The 12923-nt window shown below is 43.4% G+C and overlaps 1 protein-coding gene across 1 annotated transcript in view; it reads right to left on the bottom strand.

The window, feature by feature from the left end:
* PDE4D (phosphodiesterase 4D) overlaps window positions 1–12923 on the bottom strand; it is a 1386129-nt gene that overhangs the window by 1372531 nt on the left and 675 nt on the right. The window contains exon 2 of the mRNA XM_087861883.1: window positions 5229–5307. The gene's annotated coding sequence lies outside the window, so the exon portion shown is untranslated. The remainder of the gene's footprint in view (window positions 1–5228; window positions 5308–12923) is intronic.

Below are 12923 nucleotides of genomic sequence, written 5' to 3'. Positions count from 1 at the left end.
TGAAATTTACAAGATTAAATAATTTGCAATAGCATCAAAAATATCAAACACACAGAAATATATCTAAAAGAAGACATGTAAGACCACTATTGCGGGCTATTTTTCTGTCTTTGGGTCAATACCACACTGGTCTGAATTATTCCCGGTATCAATATCCGAGAAAGTAAATCTTCACACCCTGTTCTTTTTCTTTAGAGCTCTATTAGCTATTCTTAGCTAACTTTATTTCCACATAAAGTTCAGAATGTTTGTCTCTGTAAAAAAAAAAAAAAAGAAAGAAAAGAAAAAAAAGACAATGTTTTTGTTGAGATAGACTTCCTGGAAGAGCGGACAACATTATGGTTGATATGTACATACGTATGATTGTATGTATGATTATGTGGACCGTCTCTAAGAACTCAACCACTGGATGGTAGTTGAAATCAGGATTTTTTAAACTGCAGATTATGCGGTTAGTAGGTTACAAACACCCTTATTTTCCATCAGAAAGACATTATCAAAGTGCACTACATGCACTTTGTAAGTAAGATTAAGAATTTTTTTCATGAAACTTTTGCTTAAGCGATATACCCATACCCAAGTATCTGTACAGGTAGACAAAGACTATGATTTAAAAATCTGTTTCATGGAACACTACATCAAAAACTAATGAGGTACTGTATGATGACTAACATAATAAAAAAAATAAAATAAGATAAAATGAAAATCTGTTTCTTACTCTTGGTTGCAGTAAAAAATATTTGAAAAACCATGCTGTGAAAACTACTCTTAACATAATTCTAAGTGTCATTAATATTCTAAGGCTTGGTATTTACCACAGCATGTATTTTGTAGCTGTATCAATTTTGCTTTAGCTCAGATTTTACACCTGTTAGATTTGTGAATAAGTCTGTGATAGAGGAGAATTACCTTAGTAAATGATGAAAACTGTAGGTTTTCGATGAGGGAGTTAGAGAAGCACGTGAGAACAGCATTGTCATGGAGGTAAACAGAGCTCAATGTCTGTGGAAGATAATGTTTAAGAACAAGTGAGCTTTTAGCTCAGGGAGTGTACTAGAAGGAGTGAGGGACCATAAAGGACAGCTGTCAGAGGAGAAATTTCCCCAGCTCTCCTCTTGGCTCCCACCTACTGGTCTCTTTTTGAAAACCAACCCTGAGCAATACCCTTCTTGCCTGTGGTCTTTGGTGGGCTTCAGTCTTGCAGAATTCCCCTCCGTGGCTGAAGAGTGATACCGCCACCATGTCTGGCTCCACATCTTTTCCCTCAAGAACCACCCTGGCAATCTGCTCTCCCAGCTCTCTGGCCCAGGACCACCGTCTCGCTTATGATGCCCTCCCAAACCTCCAGCTGGAGTTTAGGCAGTAAAGATCAGGGTGATGAGTTGGGAAGAAAGCAGCTTTAACCTCAGTTCCTGGGCTTGTGCTACCCCAAATGGAAGAAACCCTCTAGGTCAAGCATGTCCATATGGCATAGCAACTAGTAAAAAAGACTAGATTCACAGCAACCATAATGATAATAATAATGAGTTAATTTGAGGGTCTGTTTTGTGCCAGGCATTGTTTCAATCATTTTACATGAATTAACTCATTTAATTTTCACAGTAACACTGAGGAAGGTGAGATAATTCCCACTTTGCAGATGAGGCAAATGACGATCAGAGTTTTTAAGCAACCAGCAGTCTCACAGCTAAAAAGTTGTGGACAATATAGAGAGAGAAGAACTAAAGGCAAAGTATGAAGTAACCAAGAAAGAAAAAAAATATTGATTACCTTCTTGACAAGGAGAGATTCTGATTTCTCAGGGTAACTTTAGTTTGCCTTTAGTTACAACTGCAAGACTTCACACATACTCAACGTGTATCAGTGCTTGGACTCCAACTTCCTTTACCTGTAAACTCATGTGTGGCATTTGTGGAAACATCCAATGTCAATCTCACAGAGGTTTTTCCTTAAGAAAGATTGTTTTTTGTAGCTTGCAAACTGGAGTCTTCATCATGAAATGTTGAACAGTTTCTAGGGACTCCCCAGGACACCTAATCCAGAAAACAAGAAGGTCCAGCACCCAATGACTAAAAGTCACCCTACTTTTTTGAGAGAGGTGAGTCTCTCTCAGCAAAGAGACTGGTAGACAGAAGGCATTCTGAAAATCAACAAAATAAATCATTTAACCTATGGATCTGAAATCACTGGGGGAAAAGGCATCAAAACCCCAAAGCCTAGTGAATTACCCAGAAACAAAGTCAACATCAAAGGGCTGGGATACATATTGATGATTACATAGTGGTTTCTCCACCAAGCTTTTCCAGGAGCTAAGAAAAAAAAAGTGTTCAAAAGTGGGAAAAAAGAGACAGGGCTAGAAACCACTAGCGAATCAGAAGTACTTATTAAAAAGAGAGAACTTGTAACATGACATTTAGACATGGTTTATGGGATGTGCACTGTCTCATTGGACCCCTGACCTAAATTTAGTAGTTTTAAAAGAGCTACATATCTATTCCCACCCATTTCCAAATACCAGCTGAGAACTCATTTTTCAGACCCTTTTCATCCACAAGAGAGCCCTGAGAAGTTTTTAAAAATCTAAGAAAAAAAGGTCAGGAAGTTAAAAGACAGTATGCAGTCTCTTCTCTTTCCTAAAATGGCCATGTGGTTAAAATCCATGATTACGAAAGAGTTAAAATTCTGCACTGTTTAAGAACAACCAGTTGACCTTTAAATACGCTGGTTTGATTCCAATCACCTTTCAACAAGCATGAAATCTGGCACAAAGTGTACTAACACACACCAATTATTTTCATAGTGTACATGACTGAGCTCACAGTGTCCTGTTTAGAAAAAAGAATTAATGTTCGTTTTCCAAAAGCCAGACTTAAAGGCTGAGTGTCTCTGTTGGTAGGATTATCCTTTGGTAACTGTCACCGAAAGTCCTATTAGAGAAGGCCTTTCCTTGAAAAAGAAGTTTTTTTTTAAAGAAAATAACTTTTTCGATATGGTTTGAACTCTGTTATAACAAATGGTCCCCCCCCCCACTCATGAACATCAGAAGTAAAAATAGCTGGGAAATAGTTAATTACAATGCTCAGTTAAGAATTTTACAGACCACCTATGTAAGAGAAAAACGATCCCAACCAGGTGGAAGGGTGAAATGCGCAACCCCACTCTGGGCAGATGCATTAAAATTCAGAGATTCAAAAGCAATTGTTGAGTGTCTATGCCTTAAAATGACTCTTTGCTTTTTCAAAGTGATTCCCCTGAGGTTCTTTTAAGGGGTAATATTCCCTTGTGCCTTCAAAACAGAATTCAGTGTATAAAAATTCTGTCACAGGCTTTTTGAGAACATATTGGCCGGCTGTTTGGGTGCCAAACACAGATGTAGGAGCCCTCTGTAGAAGGCTGTGCTGGCAACCAGATAGCCTCTGGTCAATCATGAAACTATGTTCTTTATCACCTCCTTTGTCCTCTATCTTCAGATGCCCTTTGGGTCTCATCCCACCCCATTCACTTCAGACAGTTACATAGAATAGTAACCCCAAACCTTGACCATATTCAAGCCCAGATGTGTTTTTTCTTTGTTTAAAACTTTGCCTTAGGACTGAGACTTCTGAGCTTCCTTCCCAAATCTCAACATCCTCCTCTCTCAGCATCCCACTGCAGTGAGAAACCTGCTGGCCGTGCGCATGTTTGCCAGCCTCTCCTTGCCACAATATTTGACTTCCCTCATTCACTCCCTGTCATCTGTGAGTCCAGAGAGAGAACAGTGAGGATCTCGCAGCAATGTGGGCAGTGGCCCCAGGCCAGTGTCCAGACACCACCACCCACCCAGGAACTTCTGCTTTGTGGTGCCAAGGGAGGGGCCTGATTCAGGACAAGGCGCCATCTGGCTTGGGGACTACTCACACACCACGTCAGGAAAACATCCACCAGCCCGAGGCCGTGGCACACAAAGCCCCTTGGAGTTTATTGTCTATCAGGACAACTTGGTGACATGTATAGCGCTGAGGACTCCTCCAAAATGAAAGGGACCCTCCCAGAGCCTGGACGAACGGGATCATTCCAGCAATGTGCCAGGCAAAAGGAACAACCAAGGCTTCTATGAGCCTCACTCATTGCCTCTGCCCTATTTCTTATTTGTTCCCAGAAGCAAAGCTGTCTTGCTAGCTGCTGCCGAGTAGCCACAAATTCCAATCCCCTTTTGACACCTCCAGGACTAAGTATATGCTAAAGTCTTCATATAACCATCAAGCCCAACTCAAAACTGACTCCCCACACCCATTTGCCTTGCCAAAATTTGGAGAGCAGGGAAATGAAAGTATCTTTGTGCTACTAACCTCAGCTCAACAACTAACACAGAAACACAGGTCACCTGAGTACAGGTGTCAACCACCACTAGGCCCACATCTGACTTGTGTAGTTTTTCTCCTTGCGTGAAGACAATGACTCCCCTGGGCACATTATCCTAAAGTCTGTGACACTGGAGAAGACTCAAAGACCTGTGTGTATGAAGAATTGGGTGGAAATACATTTACTTAACATTTTCTATGTTATTAATCAGGGCACATGATTCAATGGCAGGTGAGAGCTGTTCAGGATTCCCAGCCCAGCCACCACTTCTTCTCCTTTCCATCAGCATCCTTATTACACCAGGGTCTACCAGAAAATCCATGTGGTAATGAGGAAAAGCAAGCCTGAGACACCTGAAGACAGAAGACTGAGGATTCAGTCTCGGCATTATTATTAACTGAGTGATTTTGGCCCAGTCAGGACAATTCACTTAAACCACAGTTTCATGTTCTGTAAAACAGGGATTACAATAACCACCATACAAAGTACTATGAAGGAAGCAATAAGACAACGAAAGGGAACATAATTTTGAATTATAAACAGAGGAAGAGAGAATAATGAGAAGGGAGGGGAGGAAAAACTGATGTCTGCCTGCCTTGACCTTTCACACTAGTAGATAAAACAGTCACACAAAACCTAAAGAAGATAAACCAAAGTATACCATCCTTAGGGACTGTCAAAGGGCGAAGCTGCTGTGATGGCCAGGCCTGGTGTAGAGCTCGGTCGGAGCAGTGGGTCTGAGGCCCTGAGAGCCTGGAACCCAGCACTATCGCTCTGCCGCTGGCTGACAGCAAGCCCAGGTCACTCCCCGTGGTAGAAAGACCAGAGCAGCACAAGGACACACTTCAAGAGCGGGGCGAGACAAACACATCACGCCATGAACTTACTTTATCCCCATGGCACATCAACTTCAGGAGAAAATTCCAGCTTTGTGTTTGCTGCTTGCTTCCACTTCAATGGGAAGTTCTGCTGAGGCCGGAAATAGAAAACAGGAAGTCAACAGAACTGATTTGCTGAAGTCTCAAATACAGAGCCCCTCACTCATTGTGGATGAGAATTACCGTGAGGTAGAAACCACCTTGTTATGGGGGGGGGGGTTGTTTTAAGATTATTTTAGAAAGAGAGCACAAGCGGGTGAGGAGCAGAGGGAGAGAAACAAACAGACTCCCTGCTGAGCATGGAGCCGGAAGGGAGGCTTGATCCCATAACCCTGAGATCATGACCTGGGCCAAAATCAAGAGTCCCATGCTTAACTGACCAAGCCACCGAATTGCCCTAGAAACCTCCTTTTTGAAAGATCACATGCCGACTGTTTACAGAAAACATCCTACTTCAGGGAAGAAAGGAACCATTCCTCAGCTTTCTTCCTTAATAAAGGGAGGAGGCAGGGCTGGACTGGAAGTGAGGTAAAGGCTACCCAGGGTGTTCCAGCAGAAACAACTGCCCCTAAATATAACAACGCGCCCCACTTTGATGATCAGGTGCTATTCTCTGGACTGGTTCCTCTAAACACACTTTTCTCGAAGGGAGCAGCTACTGAAGCGGCTCCCCTCCCAACTTCCTCAGTACCGTTCACACCATCACTGTTTTCCGAGGGTCCCGCACTCGATACTTGCACGGTGGCACGCCAAGCTCCACTCGGTCGTCCGCGCCCCTTCCGTGAGCTTCCATCCCACATGGACAGTTCCGCGTCACGCGTCAGGCACAAATTAGCTCGCGCGGCACAGCTCCAACTCTGGGTTCGCCACACCTCGCCAGTCCCTGAGCTATCTCCGGTCTGAATCCTCGGCACCCCGGTCTTTCCCCCACTCTCTTTTAGGAGACTGCCCTGCCCGGTGAATCTTGGCAGCATATACTTTGCTCTCTTGATGCCCCTGCTCCAACGTCTGCCACAGCTCCCCAGTCCCCGGTGCGCGAATCTAACTTCGTCCCAAGTGGTCTCACCTCATGGACGGAGCTCAGGCAGTGCGCTGGAGCAGAGAGCGCGCGCGCGAGGTGGCGCCCGGTGGACTGGGGAAGAGTGTCTCTGTGGTAAGTAAGCTCCTCCGCTAAGTGGCTGTGTGAATCTGAGCAGACTATGCAACCTCTCTGCACGGGTTTCCTCATTTGTGGCCTGAGGACAACATCACCTCCTTAGTTAGGAAGGATTAAACGGCCACACAATCGCAGTAGTCAGAGTGGGTTTTGGTTAAGAAAAGTAATCAATGCTTATGCAGTGCTTAGCACCTGCCGGGCTCTGTTCTGAGGGCAGCACATGTCTTTGTGCAGCTATTATTATTATCCTCCCTGTGCAGAAGAGGAAATTGAGTCAAGGGAAAGTGAAGTCACTGAAACCACACAATGAATCAGGAGGACAGCCAGCCTTTGAACTCAGGCAGTCTGACTGCAGACCCTGGACGCTCGCTCAACTCCTCGCTTTCCCGCCTCTCATTAGGCTCCTCCTCCTTCCCTCCGGCTTTCACTGGCTAACACCGCCCACGCATCCGACACATCCTCCCCTTCTGTCCAAGCTTTGTTCCACATTCCTGGCTCCCCTGAAGGGTGGCATGCTGCGCTTTCTCTTCAGGCTCTCCTGGCGTCTTGGAAGAAGTTACCGGATTTTCTCTAAACTCAGGTATACCACCCCTCCTCTTTTTATCTCGCCCCCATTTATGTATCAGCTTGTAGGTGTTCTCTAGTTCTGTCATCTGTTTCCAGAAAGCGCATCAGAAAAACGGACCACACCCCCAAATTCCAGCAGGTCCCCAAAAAAACATGTTATTGCCACCAACATTCAGCTGCTATTACCATTCCAAGTCTCCCAACTTCCATTCATTTATCCAACAAGCATTTACCACACACCAGCCGTCCATTTCGGTACATGAACATTACATGGGCCCTGTCCTCTAGGATCTCACAGTCAGATGAGATCAGTGTTTATACAGACAATTTTAGCAAGTTGTGATAAGTAGGAAATGCATGTGGTTAATGGCTCCTTGAGCCTGCATTTCCCACGCCCTACCCTCAGGCTACCATACTGCCCCTTCCTTTTCATCTCTGCTGCCACCTCGTGGTTCACTGCTCCTTACCTGTTCCTCAACTATTGCAATCCCCTCGAACTTACCTTCCTGCCTCATTCCCCCGCCCCTGAAAACCAGCCTACCTTCTGCTACCTAATAACCTACAGGGTCACTCTCCTACATAAAGAGCATACAGGTGAACGAACCAAGTGCAAGGCCCTGAGCCTGGACAAGCCATCACTGCCGAGGAACTTCCCTGATTTTCCATTCTTGCCCCATTCCCCTCCACAGACTTGCCCTGCGCCTCACAAACCACCTCAGGGAGACTTTCTGTAGCACTTCAAAACTCATTCACCTTCCCCTTTTCTACTGTGCTCTTGGCCCACCCTCCCCTCCGAATCTATGAGCTTATTTTTATCTTTGAAATTCAGATGTTGCTCCTAGATTCAGGTCAAATCACATCCCCCAAGAAGCCTTCTCTCAATCTCCCACAAGGTGTGATAGTTCCCTTCTCTGATGTGCAATCGTCATGCATTTGTGTCTCCTTTAGGGCACTTGACTTTTACAGTGCATTAGTCACTTCTGTGTTTTCCCTTATGGTCTCTGTATCTTTGCGACAGCGCTTTGTCCTTAACTGTCATTGCGCAGTACGGCACCTAGGAGATTGCCTCGAGCGTAACAGGTGCTGAGTGAATAATGAATATGCTCTTTATTCTTTCTATGTGATGAAGTGGGAGAAACATCTCATGAGGACCAAGAAGAAACCTAAGGTTTTTGTCCTTTTTATTGGTATCATGTAATCGTTTATCCGACAAATCTTTTTTTTCATCCCTAGGCTGCATGCTAGGCACTCGAAGTACCAAAAAAAAAAAAAAAGACACAAACGTCTGCACTGAATAAACATATGTTCTCTTTCAGAGATACTGGCACATAATACAAATAAAATATGCAATAATAGACATACAAAATAATACGAATTGCAAAGCTGTGGCAACTCCATTACCAACTAGGTGTGTGATCTTGGGCAAGTCACTTAGTGGGTGAAGTAAGTATTGATAAATATAAAATAAAAAGTCATAGGCAGACTGTGAAGTGATGATTTTAACCAATGCATAGCATGTTTTTCTAAGGGATGCCACTTCCTAGTTAATAAGTGCCAGTATATTTGCAAAAATTATTAATGCTGATTAATTCTATGGAGATCAAGTAGGCAGCTGCTAAAGAAAGGTAAAGACCAGCAGCTGAAATTGATATTTAGACAGTGAGAAAAATAAATTGTACGTACTTCCCCAGCACAACATAAGTAAACCAGTGACATTCAAGAGCATTACGTGTAAGGTGGTCCCTGAGTCTGGGCTCCTCCGCCTGCAGGTGCGTGATGGATACTATGGGATGCCCCTCCTCTGTCACACCCCCCAAAATGGACATCAGAACACCCTCCAAGGCTAATTTCAACTATTTTAAAATTAATAATCAGAATGGACATATGTTGTCACCTTAAAGAGAATCAATGGCTGACAGATAAACAGAACTTGTCTTATACTACAAGGAAGAACACATCTCCTTAAAAAAAAATGACTTAACACAAAAAGAGCGCTTATCATTCACATCATCATAGGAAAGTGAGGCCAGAGAGGCAAAAGTAGATCGTGCTCACTCAAGCTCTCCCCAGGCGCAAAGGAGTCTTGATCACCAGATTTTGAGTTTAACATCTTTTGGCCATGGCTATTCAGAAGACAGATGTGCATGTTCCACTTTACCCCAGCATGAAACATGTGAGTCATTTAATAGACTCCTTTAGCCCTGATTCTGTGCTCAGCAAACCCGATGGTTGACTGGTTTGCCATAGGTCTATCAGTTGGAATAGAACGTGATATCAAGCTGATGAGACTGTGGCTTCTGGGACAGTTGTCTTTGTCATCAGAAACATGTCAATCTCTTTGACCCATCAGTCCCATTAGGTGACTAATAGGACTCCTCCCCTAAGCAGCAGACACCCTCTCAGGAAACTCAAATGAAACCAAATCAAGTTTCTGGACCTGAAAAGCTGAGGTCTAAACCTTAGACCTTAGAGAATTCTGCTGCAAGGACACTTTGCCAAGGCTCCAGAAACACACCCACATGCCCTTCCTTCTCTTAGAAGCCTCCTTCCTCACCACACATGCCATGTACCTTTACTCTAAACTCTTCTAGTTGTTACTTAAACTAGGTAAGGACCACGTTTACTCTTCCTTGGGCATCATGGGACCTAGATGGGAATGATGCTTGGCTAAGCTTGAGAGATGCTCTCCCTTGGGCTCCCATATTCTCCCACCAGTTTTCCACACATGGGATTGGAAATGCATGTGTGCAAGCCAGCATCCCCTCTGCGGTATGGGCAAGGACTTCTTTTTGTTCATCTCTGTTCCCCACACTCGGTGCCTGGCACGTCGAAAGTACTCGATAAATGGTTGGGAATGAAGCAATCACTAGTATCATCAAGAACTTACTAAAAAAAAAAAAAAAAGAAGAAGAACTTAATGAAAATTTACACATGGAATTCAGAACTACAAATGCAATGGTTACTATCCTCAAGCAAAATCTATGAAAAACTGAAAACCTCAATTGTGAACCATAATTTGGTCTTAGGCATGGGTCACTGTCAGAGACAAACAACTCAGAAGCAACTCTTTCTCCCTTTCTCTAAGAGTGTTACCCAACTCAGAAACAACTTTCTCCCTTTCTCAAACAGTGTTACCAGGAAGGTTACTATATGGCAACAATTCATAAAGCCCCCTTCTGTTCAGATGGTGACTTGACTTCACACGAGTTCTTTCCTGCACCTCGCTTCTTCAAATTCCCCCCACCAAACACCTCTTCCAGACCTGGTCCCCAAAGCTCACTCCTTCTATCCCTCCATCTCTCCCCCTGATTCTGCATCACAAAAGCCCAAAAGAACTGGTTTGGCACTATTAAACCATGCTTGAAATGTGGGGAAAGAAAAGAAAACGAGGGTTTCAGAGGTGAGAGAGGTGGGGGATTGGGATAGGCCGGTGATGGGTATTAAGGAGGGCATGTGCTGAAATAAGCACTGGGTGTTATATGCAAATAATGAATCATGGAACATTACATCAAAAACTAAGGATGCACTGTATGGTGACCAACATAATGTAATAAAAAATTAAAAAAGAAAAAGAAAATGAGTAAGCAAAACCACAACCATTCTTGGTAGATAGTGCAAGAACGCCATGAATCTATCATACATTACAAATGTTGGCCTCTTCATATACAGATACAACCTACAGGTGCTGAAATGAACAGGAAATGGTACAAAGAAAAGAGTTTGAATTGTTTAAGCATCTGCAATATTAAGAGACTCATGACAATCACAAAATTTATGGAGCACCTACCCTAAGAACTGTTTTGGAAAGGACACTGTGTCGAGGGACCCAAGACCACCCCAACATTTGGACATTCACTACAAAAATTCACAGAACTCAGTTGATTGTTCTTACAGCTGAGATTTTATACAGCACTATAGTAAGGATACAAAGCCAGATCACAAGAAGGAAAGACAGGGTGAGCCTGGAGGAGTCCATATACAGACTGTCTTATGCTCTCTCCTTCCCATGAGAGGTCACAGACAGAACACAGCCCCCAACAACAAAAATGCAGCAACATGTGTGCAATGATTCAGCCTAGGGAAGCTCCTTAGAGACTCAGTGCCTGAGGTTTTTTACTGAGGACTGGTCATATAGGTACTTTCTGCCTAGCACATTAAAAAATTCCAGACTCCCAGGGGGAAGCAGGTGTTCAAGCATAGACTAGATTTGTGCACAAAACTCTAGACACAACACACCGCACCCAACAGTTAACTGTTGACTGAGAGCACTCAGAGAACCGGGTTCCTAGATACCAGCCGAGAGCCAGCCTTGCCACTAGGCCTTTCCAAGGCTAGCAGTCTGAGGCCTGCTACGTTAACTCTTTTCTGCAAAGATACAAAGACCTAGTTTCTGCCCTTGAGGCAAATAACATTTAGAGAAATAAGATGTATACATTAAACGGGCAAAGCAATAGAGCAGACCGAGCATGCGGGCTAACACTGAAGCCACACTGCCCAAGACGTGCTTGAGGCCACATTTATCAGAATCACCAGGGTGCTCACCAGCCTAGTGGGTACAACTCAAAGCATCCTAAGCAGTGCAAAGACAGAACGTCAGTCAAAGCCAGGGGTTCTGGTGAGATTATAGAAGACCGTGAATGCCACCATGAGAAATTTAAATTTGATTTCATAGCCATGGGAAGCCAGAGAATTTTTGTTTCTTAATCAGCTAATAATAACAACAACAACATCAAAGCAGCACTGTTTGAAGATTCATCTGGCTACATTATGTAGAATATAGTAAAAAAGGCAGAGATCGTAGGCCAAGAAACCAGAACTTCAAAGGGAAAGAAAATGATCATCATGGACACCAGGGGCCATGTCGGAGGAGTTAGACACTGTCTGGGTGTTTTGCATCAATGCTCATGTCAGCCTTCTACGGGAGGTACTGCTGTCCCCATTTCATAGGTAAGCTCGGCCAATGGCACACAATGGATTCGAACACAGAGAGCATGATTCCGGCACTCAGGTACTTACTCACTATCCACCAGACCTGTGTAACACAAAGTCAGGACAACAGAAAACCAACAAGTGGAGAGCCGGTGCCCATGGCCAGAGCGAGGAAGGAACCACACAAACTCCTATGCTTATCTTGTCCTTTCCTCCCCTTGGCTGCCTTATTCTAAAATGATAGGTAGAAAGTCATTTTCCAAAATTGACAGAAGATTGAAAGAAAAGTAAAACCAGAAATTGTCAAATTTTTCTGAATGAGATGAGAGGTGAAGAATCGATAGGAGTCACAGCTTCTTCTTGACCCAGATAGGTAGTAAGAAACCAAGTGCCATGTTGCATCTTGATTTAAAGAAAGCAGTATCCAACTGTGGCCTTCTTTGATCTTTAATATCTCAGAGAAATTTTACACTATTAAAATGTTCCTTTCTATTTATTTCCCTCTGACATCAAGTATCACTTAATAACTGGAGTACACTCAAGACTATGATTTCTTAAGAAATCTAAAATTAACACTCCACAATCATCACCACTCTCATCATCAAGATACCTTTGTTGCTCGCTCGACTGCATAAAAAGTTTTGCAGATGCTAAAGCAAGTCATTGACCCCAATGGCTTTAGAGGACACAACATAGTCATTTGCTTTAATTGATAAATAGCTCTCCCAGTCCTTCATAAAACCCAGAATTAAGCAACAAGACATGACAAGCCACTGTTTATGGGGAATTAATCTGTTGCCTCAATTGACATTAAACAGGAGGCCAAAGGCCATTAAAACAAGCTGAAATTAATGTACCAAAATAACTCAGTCCAGGACACTGATCTTATCATGTTGGAAATGACTCTAAAATCTTTATTAGCTCTTAACATAACTCTAAGTGAGCTGTCCGTAACTTTCATATTTGGATTCCCTATTAGCCAATTCAAACACTCAGAAGTATGGCCATGAAATGCCAAAGAGAAACAACTTGAACAAAACCTTCAAAACCTT

Source organism: Ursus americanus, chromosome 5 (genome assembly GCF_024610735.1).
Source record: "Ursus americanus isolate L20-20 chromosome 5, mUrsAme1.1.p, whole genome shotgun sequence".
NCBI lineage: Eukaryota > Metazoa > Chordata > Mammalia > Carnivora > Ursidae > Ursus > Ursus americanus.
Note: the sequence above shows the minus strand (reverse complement) of the source record. Positions and strands in the feature narration are given on the sequence as shown.